Source organism: Dicentrarchus labrax, unplaced genomic scaffold (assembly GCF_905237075.1).
Source record: "Dicentrarchus labrax unplaced genomic scaffold, dlabrax2021, whole genome shotgun sequence".
Taxonomy (NCBI): Eukaryota; Metazoa; Chordata; class Actinopteri; family Moronidae; genus Dicentrarchus; species Dicentrarchus labrax.
This window is the reverse complement of record NW_026136702.1, coordinates 19,487,346-19,501,440: the sequence shown is the minus strand read 5'-3', so window position 1 is coordinate 19,501,440 and position 14,095 is coordinate 19,487,346. Positions and strand designations below refer to the sequence as shown.

At 38.3% G+C, this 14,095-nt stretch overlaps 1 protein-coding gene across 1 annotated transcript in view; it reads left to right on the top strand.

Annotated features, from left to right (window-relative positions):
• Positions 1-14,095, top strand: part of bean1 (brain expressed, associated with NEDD4, 1) — a 43,653-nt gene that overhangs the window by 14,175 nt on the left and 15,383 nt on the right. The gene's annotated exons all lie outside the window — the stretch shown is intronic.

The following is a 14,095-nucleotide window of genomic DNA, read 5'->3' as shown; positions in this document are numbered from 1 at the left end:
CTACAGCAAAATATTTTGAAACAAAGGACCACTGAGCAGGTTGCAGTATTTGACAAGTTGGGAGTGAGAATGTGTGTATGTATGGATTTGGGACACGGCTTAAATCTTTTCACTTTGTTTGCTTGCTAAGGTCCCTTTGGTGATGCTGTTTATCTCAACATGCATTTATGGGCAGCCTTTTTATGCAGAGAGAGAGAGAGAGAGAGAGAGAGAGAGAGAGAGAGAGAGAGAGAGAGAGAGAACAGAAATGGATAAAAACAGTCATAATGTCTGTGATGCCATTAATAGATTTCTAAATGGACGCTGTCAAGTGGAGTTTGGGTTTACTGCTTTTTCCCATCTTGTCAGTTGTTTGGGGCAAGAAAACAAGGAGCAACAAGGTGAGCCTCAAAGGAGATGAAAGGACAAACAAGTTTGATTGACCACTTCCGCTGAATGTGACAGGCTCAGACAGCTGTTAGGAAAAAAATGTCACCAACAGAAAAAGCAGATGAGGTGACTTTACCTGTGAAAATTACAAAAAGCTGTTATCTTTCTACAGCAGGCAGGTGCTGGGAAACTGTTCATTGTCTCACAGTTTCTGAACTTTTAAAACCATAAAACCCATATAAAATGTGGTATTCATTAGCTGAATAAAGAAATATTCTAATCCCATTCTAAAAATAATGTGACCAGCAGTTCTGTGAGGTGAGAAGGAGGAGGGTAATAAGGGAGGACAGGTTTTGTGTTGTAACTTGTACTGAGATGAGATGGCAAGAACAGGAAATAAGTCACATTGTCCCCAAATACATCTAACCACACACTCTCTAGTGAAAAAAGTAATCACAGTGTATTTCCTGAATTTTATCAGATGGCCTCAGTGGAAATGGCCGTGTGTGTAGATGTATGGGTGCACACAGCCTACTGTAGTCGGTGGTGTGTATTGTGTGTGTGTGTGTGTGTGTGTGTGTGTGTGTGTGTGTGTGTGTGTGTGTACAGTATGTGCGTACAGTAGTTGTGGGTCAATGGTATTTTCTGCACAGCTGAAGTCTTGATTGACCAATCATAGCTGGATTTAAAGTGCTCTCTGACCATTTGGAGTAGAATCTATGAGACTTATGCACCAATCGGTACTGACCTCTCATGGGCCAATCAAAACTTGATCTGAAGTGATTACTGATCAATCAAAGCTGGATTTACAGAGATCACTGACCAATCACAGAAGGATATACTGCAGTCATTGCCAGGATTTATTTCCAGTTTGGTTTGCGCCACAGAGAGACACACTGAGTTTGAGTTATCTATATGTGCATATTTAAAATTAAAATAGAACTTTCTTTACTTTGTGCATTGGCACAATCAGACTTCAAGACTTACAGTAAACCTCTCAGGCCTCCAATGAACCTGATCATTAAAACATTTCTCTTCCTTATTCCTGTCAAACCCACACCTGCAAGTAGATTTCACTAACTAAGAATCACTCCAAATCCCAGTAAAGGCTTATATTGACTGATATAGATTCTCTCATCTAACATCTGGTAAAACAGCAGAAAAGCGTATTTCTTTCAGGATTACTTGAAGGATCGCTCAGGCCCATGAAGCAAACGTGACCCTGCCTGATTGGTGGGCATTATAGTCAACTTTGCAGCACAACAAACTGCTCAAAAACGATTAATTTGCTACAAACACCTAGGACGGACTTTTGACTTCCATACCGAAGGTGAGGCACCAAAAAGCTGTCTTTGTCATCTTTTTTCACAGTTAAAGGGTTTGATTTGTAATATTGGCTTGAATTTCATCACAAGAACTTAGATGCCAGATGTGACCCATAACCTGTTTCAACTGGATCCAGACACAACCTGTATAGATAGACACAAAATACTTGGTCTTCACAGGACCTTCTCTCTTTCTGCATATCCATCTACCCTGTGCACTTGCTGACAAAGTTAATATAAAATGTATAGAATGGGCGGACCAAAATAGAATAATGTCATGTTATAAAATTTGACAATACTGCACTGAAAACCTAATTCTGCTGCATCATTATTCCCCTAATTCATGAGTGGTGATGTCATCAGAATTAGGTCTGATTAGCACGTCAACGGTTGTTTTATGGAGATAAATGATCCAAGTAAGTGACCACAACAATAACAACAAGCAGTGGCTGAACGAGTGAGGAAAAGGGGTGGATGATTAAACGAGGAGAAGGGAGGAATGTGGGCCAGCAGGGTGTGATAATCTGTCTCTCTGCCATCTCTGCCACATGGGAGAGAGAGAGCGGGAGAGAGAGATTAAGGGAATGTATGATGTATTCTGACCCATATTCATGCACACAGTGATGTTTTGTGACCCACATACCACCTCATCTAAATACACATCCTAATTTAATACTGATATGTGTGTGATTGAGTGCGTTTTTCACATTAATGCACTATTGCACTTGGAATACCACCGCAGTATGACAATGTTAGACTTTGTTTTGCTGTCAGAGGATCCTGGCAGCTCAACAGATGACAGTGAATACCAGTTTTTTTTTTTTTTTTTACTGAATGTGAGAGCTGTTACATTCAGGCATTCATTCATAACCACAAAGTGTGCAGCTAAAATCAGGGGTGGCTCTAGAAGCTTTTGAGAGGAGGGAACAGTTTTATTTTTTATTTTTTTATTGAGACAAGAGAACTGAAATTGAAAGGACATACAATGTTGAATTTTTAGTGAGGCTCAAATACAGTTTCAGTTGCAAGTGAATTCAGATTCATAACATTATATTCAGTTTCAAGTTTATTGGAATTTCAAACTAATAAATTCAAATTCAAATTATACTATTCAGATTCAGTTTTTCAATACAGTTATTCAAGTTAAACAATACAAATTCAAATTATGCAATTCAAATTCAGTTTTTTAATGCAATTATTCAAGTTGAGCAATTCAGATTCAGTTCTAAATGATTCAAATTCAGTTTCTACTGACACAAAAATCAGCCCATAGTGATGCTTTGCTTACCAATTTTGTATGTAATTGCTGTCTGACATCACATATCACCTATGATTTAAATCTACTGCATGAAACTTTATGCCAGGAGTCAGCAAAGTGTGTGGCTTGTCTTGCCCTCTACATTGTCACTCGGTTCCTACCGCTGCACCTGTCACTCATCTTGATGAGCTGTCAACCTTGAAACAGCATCAGGCCTGAGGTTGAGGGAACAAATGTCTGTAAAGCTTCCACAGGCCTCACAGAAACAAACAGTGAACACATCTACATTTTAAGATTCACAAGGTCCTCTGAATATGTCTTACGTTTCCCTTGCCAAAGGCATATCTTTGTTTCTTTGTACTTTCCAGTATTATTGTTGCTCTGACTCCCGTGATGTTGCTGGCCTCATCTGGATATAGCCATAACTAGCTCACTGCTCGTCAGCCCACAGTAAATTAGTCTATACACAGGGGAAAGTAACTTTATACAAGTAGTCCATTCACTTTAACCGAGTACTGTCTTCACACACTGCATTTAAGTTATGCTGTAAAATCACTCACTTAAGTAGATTTTAAAGGCAGGAGTAGCCATAGAGCCCTTATCAGGCAAGGGATACCAAACATTACTGACTTAATATAACTATTAAAGTAATGGCTTTTAATCATTCAGGCATGAGTGCCTGCTATGTAAATAGCTGTGAAATACAATGCTTGTGCAATATTTAGGACCAAGCTGTGAGTTGAAAAGTATTGATATGAAGGAAGAAGAGTGTGTTCTGAAATCTCACAGGCTTATCAGTGGGGGGGTTTGCCACTGAATACTTAATCAGTGTGGACACGAGGGACAGTAGCCCAGTGAATCCTGAAAAATTCTCTCCTCAATTTCAACATTTATTAGAAAATTCTGCTGCCTATTTCATAAAGTTCAGCAGTGCACAAGCATGAAATGAGAAGAAGTTAAAGTTCCAGGGTGTAACATTTATATTCATAGGTATGTTTTTGTATAATCACCTGAAAATTAGAATTGTTATGTTTGCTTAAGGGCAGACTGACGGTATGCATTTGTTTTAGCTTGGATGAATTTGCTTCTCTAACACCCTCTGACCTCCTTTGTTTACCTCCAGTGGTTGAAATGTGCAGGTATATTCCAGGACCCAGGGGCATCACTGTTGGGTGTGGTTACAGGTGCAGGAGGGCACACGTTGGAGGTAAAACATTCAACCAGGGAGGGCAGTGAAACACTCTGCTTTTCAGCTTGGTGTTAAGTTACTCTTAAAAGCAGACAAGGATATTTATGCCCCTTTGCTGTGAGGGATTTTACTGCTGTGTTCATCAAAGATGAATTCAGGGCCTTCTCTTTTTCTCCTCCATCTCCTTCTCCTCTCCCTGCTCCAGTGGTAACACAACATGATGGTTTAATGGCATGGTCTCCCTTGTCCAATACCAAAGCCCTCCTGGTACCTTTTCAATACAACAACAGGAAGGATCAGGGAGAGAAAAGGAAAGGGAACAGCAGGACAGCAATGAAAGACAGAAAGACAGAGGGGCAGGAGGATGTGCGTGAGAGAGAAATGTTCTCTTTGAGCCTCTTGTTGTCCTTTGACCAGGCTGTAGGAAGGTTAAAGCTTTTCCAGCACAATGCACAACTGAGGAGATATCATCTGTCACTTTATATCAACTACATCTTCATCAAATAAACATACTGGGCTTCTTTTACTGTGAAACCTGAGACTTTAGGGATTCCCAGACACAGTTGTGAAATTTGTTATTTCAAAGATAAAAGGGGGATTTGTTGGTTAGATAAAGTATTCTATTGAGATCTGGGCTGGGCATCATTCATTTTTGATAGCAGTGTCAATACAATACCCAAGCTTTGGTGTTGATACTAAACATCTTCATGTTGTAATCACTACAACCTTGTAAAATGGTGGTACTTAGCTTGTCTATTAAGTGAAGGCATCGTAAACATCAAATTATTCCCTTGATTTCATTGCATGACTGTGCAGTAGTGCTTCCCTCCCTGTACTTACAGGTACACTTAGTTTTCCTTACCCCTGCGTGTTCAGTCTCATGTCATGTCTTACTTGAGTCTTTCTGAAAGGGATATTTTTAGTGTTAAGACTGTTCACATGTCAGAAAAGGAGGAACAACATTGTTTCTGCAAGCAGTGGAATATCTCTGGCATCCCGAGGGGCTCAGAGACTGGAGGTCATCCTGCCGCTTCTGATGCTGAAAGCAAACTCATGCACTGAAAAAAACCCACAGGGCATATTCTCACCAACTGAAGAATGATTGTGAAATTAATTGTTTGTTGTTTTTGGAGCTGTCATTTGATCAATATTGGCAATTAAAATTTAACAAGACAAGAAAAAGTAAAGCAAAAACAGCCCTCCTCCTGGAGGTTCATGCCATCTCTTATAACCACACAGAAAGTAAAATGAGTCCATTCTTTAACGTTAAACAAGTTTGAAGTTTAATATTGTACTGGAACAGTAACAACACCGGCTGAGAGGTTAATTAGTGCCTGTGTTGGCTAATGCAAATCCAGCTCACGACAGGTGCAGTTTGAGGGGTTTTCAGAAAACAAGAAAATAGGGAAAAACTGCAGTCATGACTCAGGAGAGGGAACAGCCGGGTCCTAGCAGTGTCCCTGTAGTGCTGGATGTGAAAAGTCTGCAGTAGCGCACACATTAAATCATCTCAAGTCTACCAAACAATGAACAGAATTTGGAGGACCTAAAGATGTTCAGTGCCAACTTTCCATACTTGAATATAGGGAAAAATCCGCTCTTCACAGCAGTTTTTTGATTCATGGCCTTCAGTCTGATTAGCAAAGAAACAATGTGTGGTACACAGAAGTTCTTGGCCTTGTGACAGACAAAAAACAGGTGACTAGTCCAACAGGCCGATCAGGCACTGAGCCGGAGGCCTGCTTCAAATATATAAAAAAAAAAGAAGTTGATATGATCATTTTATCAACAATATTATTATTATTATGGTGCCAGTAGATGTAAGATAAGATGTTAAAATAACACGAGCCATGAAGAGAGAAACTAATAAAAAAAATGATCAGGAACATAAAATGTATAAAATGTTATGGTCTCAGTTTATTAGCTTCTTGCTGAGCTCTAGCTGTTTTAAAGATAAAAAAAAATATGTTTATGGTTTAGCTCCTTTAAAGCCCACCTTTGACTATTCGTATAACAGTTTTAGAGCAACAATTAAACATCTTATCACATATTTCAATCTTATTGAGGAGTAAAGATAATGCACCAGAGAGAATATTTTGATGTCACAAACATCTTTTAAGAGGTTCATCAGTTTGCTTAATGGGTTTGTTACTGCATTGCTTCAGGCCCTCAGATGTCCAAAAAAAGAGAAAGAAAAGAAACATGCAACCACTGGACAGCAAAAAAATAACAAAACCAAATCTGTTACTGTACAGTAGATTAAATGACGTGGAATACATCTGTATTCTTACAACTGGTGTTATTATATTTCAAAAACAACCTTTTTGCTTCCCTTTTTAGGAATCAACTAAAAAATGTTTTATTCATTAACCACATGTTAAAAGTTTGAGAAATGACTGCATGCTGTGGTGGATGTTTTCAATACCACTTAGGTTGATTGGTTTAAAAACCCAGCTGTGTGGTCAGAGACTTGCAATGATGTTAATGCATCCTAATGAGCATCCTGGTCTAACTGCATTGATACTGATTGTTATGTGTAACCGGCTTAATTAGCCTTCAGTGTCAAATGTGATAAATGTTGTCCATTAGCTAATTAGTGTTTTAGCATTTGATTTGTCTCACTTTAAACAAGTTTCTTAAACATACAGAGTCAAACTAACTTTTTACTGAATGCACCACATTTCTACCTGTACGGTATCAATATTTGTTTTTTAGTTATTTTTCACCGTTTAAACAATGAACGCTTTCCACCGGGATTTGTCAGTTTCTGAGAAAAAATACTGAGATTTGGTTAGAGAGAGGAAGTTATGTTACCTTGGCAACACCGACTCTTCCATGGGTTCATAAGAAAATCACGCAGCAAATGACTGGATAGTGAATGAGAGTAACAACAAATAGGACTCTGAAGGTCAGTGAATCCGATCCTACTCAGCTCCCCAGCCCACACACACGCTGCATCGGCCTGTTTAAAATTAAACAGCTCAGCAAATATGTTGTAATGGTCTAAATGCTGTATGTTGCTTCATTGCCTGCTGTGTAAAGATGTTTTATTTTAAAAACTTCCCTCAGCCTTTATTGCATAGGATCATCATACTGTGTCTTTTCTCTAGAATGTAGAAATTTAATTGATGTAGGATACTTTTTTTTTTAACATTTCTTGGACGCATTCATAGAGGCAAAATATGAAAGAATGTGCCCAATAATTACAATGTAGTTTGCAAATCTTAATCACTGCTAATTGGACAATTAGAGTTCTTTTCCTTTAAATTTGGTTCTGCATTAATCAGTATTTATTCTGTTTTATTTTATGTTTTCTCCTACAATAACAATCTACTATGCAGATAACTCCTAATGACCTGCTGTACAAACGGAGCCTGGAGAGTGTCCTGACCTTGAAGGAGATGCTGAATTCTCAGGAGGGATGCTCTGTCCGTGTGTTTTGTGTGTGTGTGTGTGTGTGTGTGTGTGTGTGTGTGTTGATGTGTGTGCTTGTGTTTGTCTATGTGTGTGGGTTTGTTGGGTTGCTCTGAATGTTTGGCAACTACTGAAGCACAGCCTGAAAGAATATAAAGAGATGGAAAGATGAAGGGTTGAAACGAGGAATATAAAAGTAGTAGGAGGAAGAATGATCGAGGACAGGGAGATAGATGTTAAAGGTTTTCAGGCCTGTTACTGTATACACTGAAGATACTCAATCATGGATCATCACCAATCAAATCTGCTCCAAATCTATGCACATTAATCTTTTCATTTTTGAAAGTATAAAGAAATCAATACATTAAAAAACTGTAGGATGCTTTTGAAAATGATTGGTAGAAATGCAAAATGTACATGATTTTGAAAAAGTGGTAAGGTCCTTTATGACTTATTCCTCTTTTACCATCACTGAAAATCTACGTTGATGCCACTGTTGGCTTAAGTTGAGTTTGTTGTCGTCCCTTATTGAACATCCTTCCAGGAGGAAGTCTTTCTGCCTCGATGTCTGTAGATGTACAGTCAGCCATCACTATGGTATATTTCATATTGAAGTGAAGGTAGTTGTAACTCATAACGACAAGCTGTCAGATTGAATCTGAGTAGCTGCTTGATGCTTCTTTATAATGTATGCAGCTAATGTACAAAGTGATGCAGTGTACGCACCAGCAGTCAATATCACAGGCTCTTAACCTTTATAGCTTGTGACACCCAAAAATAAATGACTGCTAGTGGCTCCCAAATAAGAATACACACACACACATATGGGACCTATATGTTGTACCAATAGTTTTATCTTCCCCTGTGCACCGGTCCCTCTCAATTTATCATTACAGGATGCCTCACAGATACAACTTTTAATAACAAAACATACCATACAGATGAATTTATGAATGTAATGCACTACATATTTATATTTACACTATATTAACATCCCTTAACATTCCTGTTGACCTTTGAGAATGGTTCTATAAGCTTAATTTCTAATTCAGACTGAATTAGAAATTGCCACTCCCACTCTATTTGTTGGACTCCAGGAGCTATGTAGTGAGACAACACAATTTTTATTTTTGTTGGACACATTTATCTTCAACATCTTTCATATGCATCTACTTTTTTTGCTAGATTATGTCTTATATTTTCCAGAATGACTTGCGTCAACTCCCAGAGAAAAAAGGCTGCATGCAGACTGCCAATATCCCTCCATCAAACAATGCAGCCCCTCCATTCATTTCAATAAATGAGGAGGCTTTGTGTTGGCACAGCAGTCCTGACGTAGAGGCTTTGGCAAAAAGTTGATAAACTTTTGCCGCAACGCACTGTACTGGCCAACCACATACTGTATGTGCAGGGGCACTTTGTTAGTATTATAATATGATACAATGATGTAATTCTTTTTACCTTGCAATCAGGGATAAAATGATTGTTGATGTGAGGCCCTTTCAGAGTTGTAAAATCCTGTCTCATTATACACTGAGTTGTGTTTTGGCATCTGATAAGCCCTAAAACCCATGGATGTATTACTAAAACTGGTCTTCCTGGATATTGTTTCAAACTTCTCATGGGTACCTGGCTGAAGCAACATGATCACACCAATGCAGGCCCTCACTTTTCAGGGGAGAACTGATCTTTTCTACTTTTACAATGTTTTTGTTTTCTCGTTAAGATTGTTGATTGTTGCTGTAACATGAACATGAAGGTCTTATATTTGATATTGAGGGACTGCCGAGACCGCATGTGTATAATTGATTGACAGATTTATGCTTAATAAAGAATTCCCCAGGTTTTTTAAAGGTTCAGGAGGTTTGATTTCAAAACTTCAGTAATGTAGTCATGATATTGGTGGTTGCAGTTAACCTCCTGGCATGAGTCCCCTCTCATCTCTCCTGCAGCAGCCCTCCAAACAGTGAGTGTCTAATGTTATGCAGTTGAATGAAATTTCTCATTGCAATGAACAATGTCTCAATGTCTCTCAACCATGTTACCATGTCCTGTCAGCTGAAAAGAAAGCAAAGATAGATTTTTCCAAGAGATGATTCCTCTCTGGGATGAAGTCAAAGCCTTTCTGCTCGCAGACATAAAAACAACTTTATACTGTGAAAACACCAAAGCAGAAAAAATAATATGAACCTCATGCACGTTTAAAGCCAGTAAATAAGCTTCAGGTCAACACTTAGCTTAGGGCTGGTGTCAACATCAGGATTATAAACGGGCTTATGGTAACACACTATAGTATATGGAGGTGCGCATATTCAACTGTAAGCTTTAGTGACAAGCTGTCAAATTGAATTACCTCTGTTGCTTTTTCATTATATTTGAACATATACATACACTCTCTCAAACACAGCACTAACCAAGTGGTGTAGAGGTCACTGTGTGTTTATCATGCAGATGACATGCAAACATGACACTGAATTTCTGACCAGCAGAAACCAATACAGAAAGGCCTTAGGATTACTTAATGCTGGAGTTTTTGTGTTGAAGCAAATACACAACTTCGCTAAAAGATTCTTTCAATAATGAATGTGCTATAGCTTCTCTTAATATGTATTTTGTGGCGGTTTAGTAGCAATCTGGCATCTAAACCAACACCATTGTCATCTCGCCAAGATGGTGGCAAACAATAAACCAAAAATACAGGCTTTAAAATGTTTTCTGCCAACTTTGTGCTATAGGTGTTACCTTAATGAATGTTGATGAAGGATAGTTTTGCTAAGAAAAATAAGGTGCAACACTAGTGCACAGAAGATTTATGACATTTGCTATGTTGGATGTCTCAAGATTTATAGGTTTCTTGTTAACCTGCTTCCTGTTCATTTACACTGATTTATTTCATGCAACTGGCATACAGGGCTAATATTTCCACACTCATACTACCCACAGCCACCAACAAAGACAGCCACCAACAAACACACACACAGACACACACACACACACACACACACACACACACACACATGCACACACACACACATAGATGCAAACAAAATTTCTCTCCCCTTTCTCTGCTTTCTCGCTGCAGCTGGGTCCGGTCCCCTCGGGGTTTTGAAATATAACACTATCACCATTTATTACAATCTTTCCTTCTCTCTTTCTCCTTCTCTGCTCCTCCGTTCTTTGTATCTCTTAAATTCCACTCTGTTTTAAATCACACTGAAGTGGAGAGAACAAAAAGACATTTGCTGGGAGATTTTGTCCAGTGGCCTTACAGGACAATGAGCACATACAGCCACACACAAGAAGCCAATTCTTTTTCCATGGGAGGTGAGGGTGCATTTTATGATGAGGTATAAATAAAGCAGAAGTGAGAAAGTATAAAGTAGCAGTACAGTTAATTCCTGCCTTGCATTGTGACCGACTTTTAGCAGTTTGATCACATCTCTTAATTCAAAATACTTTATTTGTCCCTCAGGGGTACCCACACAAAAAGCAATCTAAAAAGACAAATATGACAATGTCAGAAGGAGCACCAAAAACACCACAAAGGCACATATTATGTAAAAGTTGTCTAACAGCCACCAGGTACTAGACACAGTAACCAGCTGCACTCATTTTATACTGGGTGAAAGAACAACTGTGCATGGAATTTCTATTAACTTTGAAATTCCAAGCAAGCCTTCAATTAGCATTAATAATGTTTAATCAAAGACACACACAGAGTTTATGTCAATGGCCTTATGCTGTCTCATGTTATTACTGTCAATAATAAACGTTTTTGTTGTTGCAATGAAAGCAGAAGTGATCATCACTGTGACTGGATAGAGACCAGAAACTTACTCATGAGTAAGAGATGGAGCATTATTTTGTTACTATATTTGTTTTTTTATAGGATTTACTTGATAAATTATCTGAATGTAGTTTTTATGTTATAAATAAGAAAATCATTAATGGCAGTAACATTATACTGCAATGTGATAGCAATAATACAATGCAGTTCATTTTATGTGTTCAATGGCTGTGGATAATATCACATGGTTACATGAAAGTTACAACTCTGCCAAAGATTATTATAAAATCTCCACTTTGTATCCCAGACATGATCTACAACCAATGTGCAATAGCAAGTACATTTAGTAGGAAACGTAATGACAACCTAGATTATATTTAAATTAAAATATTGAGTAATTTTTTAGATTAAAAGTTCACAGTTCAACATTTAACCAAAACCACAATCGTTCCCTAAACTTAAGCAAAGTGCTCTTCCTGCCAAAACATAACAATGGAAAAGACTCTGGATTCAAACCCTGAGATCTGGTGTCAAAGTCCTACATTTGTATGTCTGCCATTAACCCTGCAATTTTCTTTAGCCCCGTTGTTAGATGTTGTATTCAAAATGTTGCCTCTGAATATATTCAATTTCTATCCATATTCACTGTGTTGGTTTAGTGTGTAAGCATGCTACATTTGCTGATAAGCACTTTGTGCAAATAAGCTGAGGCTGATGGGAATATTAGTTTTGGAATCTTGACCTGATGATGGCACAAGGCAAAAAGTCAGAGGATCATCAAAATCCAATTCATCTTCTGGGGAACATGAATGTCTTTACAATGTCTAGCTAATCCATCTAATTAAGTTTATTTTAGGCTGGACCAAAGTGATGGAAAGAACAGCATGACCAAAGCCATACACAGTGAAAACAACACTGGTTACAATCATGTTTTTGATGAGTTGAGCTATCAAGATACGAGTTTGTGTATTGCTGGTGTGCGTGTGTGTGTGTGTGTGTGTGTGTGTGTGTGTGTGTGTGTGTGTGTGTGTGTGTGTGTGTGTGTGTGTGTGTGTGTAATGTTACAGAGGAGGGGGGTTTATGTGAATTTAAATCTATATAATTAAATATTTCCCTGTGAGTTCTCTCAGGAGAAAACGAGAGAAAATGGAGTTTATGAGGAAGAGATGAGAAGCAAAATGAAGAGAAAATCATGTTAGGAGAGGGAAAAAGAGGAGACAAAGAAGTGTGTGAGAGAGGAGACGTTACTGAGAGAGGAGAGAGGTCTGCTGGGAATCGTTTGGGGTGAGAGAACATTTTCCTCTTCTCGGGAATCTGTGTGAAACCAAATTACTGTAGACAACAGAATTACAGACGCAGACATTCAGAGGGGGAAATAGACGAGGAATGAGCAATAGAGAAGCACAGAGACTGAAATGAAAACGATATTGTGAGTGTAAATCATTTTGTGATTTTGATTGTTTCTCCTGCTTTATATTCAGAGCATAGATGGGCAGAAAGACAGGAAAAAACAGCAGGAAGCCTGTCTTCCAAAACAAAGGATGCTGTTCGCCCCTCTCAGTCAGCTGCAAGTTTTGTCCTGCAGTGATTCTAACCGCTGTTACACTTGTGTACTTTTTAAATGGATAAGCAGCATTTGACTTATCAGGACAGATACATACATATATTTTACTGCGTTTCATTAAGTACACTTGATGAAAGAAAGAAATATATTGCATATTGAAACTCTATAACTTATTTTTTTGGTTTTTAGAGTGAATTCTCTGTGAAAAGTGCAGTGGATGCAGACATTCATAATCACTTGGTTGTTTGGGTGACATATAGCTCATATACTGTATATATATATATATATATATATATACAGTATATATGTACCTCATACTATTACTCATAATGTATTTGAAGCCAGTATAATCCAACAAAATCCTCCAACAAAATCACCTGACATAATTGGATTCGCTTTTTGCCGTATCAGTGATACACATCATGATTTGAGTATATTTAAATTTTGAGTGTTAAGTCTCCAGTATTTGGCTAAAAATGTATGTGGAAATATCTGATTTGTGTCGCATGCAATATGGAGGGCATTAAGAACAGCATTAGAACACTGTGGTTCCAGCAAAAGAAAGAAAAAGGGGAGTCTCCTCCTCCGTCCTCTCTCAAGTGTGTTGTGAGCGTCGACAGAAAGATAAGGAGTGACTGGCAGGAAGACAGATGATGAGGTAGACAGACAAACAGGAAGAGGGTGGACAGGCAGAGCAAACAGACAGATGAGATATTAAACAGAAATGGAGGGGAACAGGATCGTTCTGTAATCTAATGATGATGATGACTGAGTGTGTGTGTTTGCGTGTGTGTGTGTAGACTCAAGCTCTAATTATCTGTCACACACTGAAATGGAATTTGATGTGTGCACGGCAAGACAGCTGTTATGTAACACAACCCCCAAGTGTATTACTGTCATAAGGCCTGACAGATAGATAGATAGATAGATAGATAGATAGATAGATAGATAGATAGATAGATAGATAGATAGATAGATAGATAGATAGATAGATAGATAGTAGAACAAACCCTCTCCATAATGATCAATTGTAATGCTACTGTGGCTTCAGTGATGAACGTGATCTGTGTAGTATTATCTACATCAGTGGCCCCAAAACTGTTTTCCATATGAACATACATGTTCTCACACACGCTGAAACACACAAACACACCCTCAAGCCTGACCTTCATCTCTCTCTGTCTCCCTG